This window comes from Kryptolebias marmoratus, linkage group LG22 (assembly GCF_001649575.2).
Source record: "Kryptolebias marmoratus isolate JLee-2015 linkage group LG22, ASM164957v2, whole genome shotgun sequence".
NCBI lineage: Eukaryota > Metazoa > Chordata > Actinopteri > Cyprinodontiformes > Rivulidae > Kryptolebias > Kryptolebias marmoratus.
The window spans coordinates 4938191-4941133 of NC_051451.1; positions in this window are offsets into that span (position 1 = coordinate 4938191).

The following is a 2943-nucleotide window of genomic DNA, read 5'->3' on the forward strand; positions in this document are numbered from 1 at the left end:
CTATGACGTCACCGCGACTAGTCGACATCGACTCGACTATTATCATGATGTAGTCGACCTTAAAAAATATGTAGTCGTTCAACCCCTACCTTTGGCTGGATTCAAATCTTCACTGGAGCATTGAGCCTAATGGGTTAGAATCTCAGCCTTAGACCACTGTGTTTGTGAAGAGAATTTTTGCTGTGTTGACTTTTTGCCTTATTGTCCTCCCCTCTCTGCCTCAGGAACGGCTGTTCTGTTTTTTGTAAATACCTGCCTGTCTGGACCTAAGGATGCACTTACCTGCTGGACTTACCTGTCATCAGATTTTGTATTCTTTCTTCTAGTATTTTATTAAGTTTTAGTTTTCTTATTTCATTTAACAGATTATCTTCTTGGGACGTAGTAGGTAGTTTTTAAGTTCTTTATTTTCTGTTCTAGTTCTAATTCAGTTGATTTTTCTTATATGATGAATATGAAATTATTTTACCAGGCATAACAACTTTTGCTGCCTCCCAGAGGACATCAGTGGAGATATTAGGTTGATCATTTATTAACAGAAAATCAGTCCACTGTGTCACAAAAAACTTTTCATCTTTAAGTAATGATGTGTTAAACTGCCATGGTTTAACAGGTGGTGTTGATGTTTTTTTCCATAACCATCATAGTAACTGGAGCAAGGTCACTTATAGAAATAAGATAAATTTGTGCTTCACATACCTCCTTCATAACTGAGTTGTTGATTAAAAAAAAGTCTATGTGGGAGTAAGAGTGGAGGACAGGTGAGAAGAAGGTGAACTCCTTAACTGAAGGGTGACATGAGCACCAGGCATTACACAGACCAAAATCTTCCACATACTGCTGTAATGTTACGTGCAGATGATCTACTGAGCCTCTCTAACTCTGTGTTCAGAGTGAGGTTAAAATCTCCTCCCACCACAAGTGCTGCATCAGTGTGAGTTGAAACGGCAGAAAAGAGATTGTGATAAAAGTTGGAATCATCCACATTTGAACCGTATACATTAGCAATACCAACAGTCTTTGTTGTTTATGTTTACAATTACATATCTCCCTTCTGAATCGATTAGCTATCCTTGCATGTAAACCGTACCTTTCTATTAATTAAAGTAACTACTGTAAAACAGACGCTCTTGCCAGATAAAAACATGTATTAATGTACCTGTAAACTGAATCAAATGTATTAACATGTTAATGGTTGTAACTATGCCCTGGTGAGGTCATGTGAGTTTATGGCGTGTGTGACTGCCTGCACCGGCTACAAGATAACGGAGACTGGGGGAGTCAGCTCAGTAGAAACTGAAACCCTCTCGAAGAAACCCACCTGCAGAAGACAGAAAAACAACTCCATATCTGGTCCCGGAAGGATGTACAGATGAAAATGAGCCATTGTGTGTGATGTAGCATCTCTGGGTGGGGCAGCATGTTAAAACTGCTATGTTTTAGAGATTTCGCTCAGACGCGACTTGGGTTTTCCTAATATTTTGGCAAGGTGTCTCCTTTCAGCGCTGAAAGTAAATAAACTCTGTTCAAGCTTTAATGCAGACTCTTTGGCTGTTTTTTGACTCTCTGCCTTCATGCATCTTTTTGATCTCGAGTGAGGAGGTCTAGCAGGTTTTCTGGGTTTCTGTGAGTTCTTCTGACCTCGTCACTACCCCTCTTTGTTTGAAATTATAGTTAGCTTAGTAAAAGTGTGGGAAAATCTGGTTTATTTAATGGATTCGGTCCAAATTTGGATATGTAGGTTTCCTGAAGTAAGACAATGTCTGCTTTAAGTTTTTTTAGGTGATCATTCAAAATGGACAATTTTGATGCTCTGGCAGAGCTGGTTCACCTGTATCAGCATTTATATGATCCCAATATGAGAGATCACAAAGATAAACTCATACAAGAATACTACACTGATGTAAGCATCAAGTATAAATGCCTACAGTGCTCGCTCAGGTCTGCATGCCATGATCGGAGCCGAGCGAGACTATACCTGAGCTTTAATGCTGCAAGCAATGCGGCTTTGTAGTTTACCAAAAACATTACGACTTCTTACATATATAAGGCGCTCCGGATTATAAGGCGCACTCTCGTTTTTTGAGAAAATTGAAGGCTTTTAAGTGTGCCTTATAGTCCGGAAAATACGGTAATCAGTGTTTGCAGTATAATCCTACCTGCTGTTATATTTAATAAAACCACAGAGTTACCTCCCGATCCTGGAACAGCTGACCATTAACATAGAGCCTGTCCACCGTAATAACAGCACGGTTCCCTTTAGCGATGAGCTTCTTTCTCACCGGGAAAAGGACACAACTTCTGTCCAGGATCTCCTTTGGAAATTGGTCAATGACTCTGCAGCTGACAAGGCTTGGCGAAACAGGACTCAGAATAGGCGGACATAGGCAAAGTTTTAAGATGTTTATTGAAGCTCTAATGCTAGTAGAAATGCTAATACTCAGGATGGAACCCTCTGGTTGGAAAGGAGGGCAACTCGGAGCAGGTAAGACAACCGAGTGACTTAAGTTAGAGCCGGACAGGCCAGTTAGTATGGGGCTAAGGCTAATGGGAGAGTCCGAGGACAGGCGAGAGGTCAAAGGTAGGTAGGTAGGGAGTGTAAAATAGACGCTCTTGCCAGATAGAAACATGTATTAATGTACATGTAAATTGAATCAAATGTATTAAAATGTTGATGGTTGTAACTATGCCCTGGTGAGGTCATGTGAGTTTATGGTGTGTGTGACTGCCTGCACTGGCTACAAGATAACGGAGACTGGGGGAGTCAGCTCAGTAGAAAACTGAAACCATCCCGAAGAAACTCAACTGCAGAAGACAGGAAAACAACTCCATATATGGTCCCAGACGGATGTCCAGACGAAGATGAGGCATGGTGTGTGATGTAGCATCTCTGGGTGGGGCAGCATGTTAAAACTGCTATGTGTTAGAGATCTCGCTCAGACG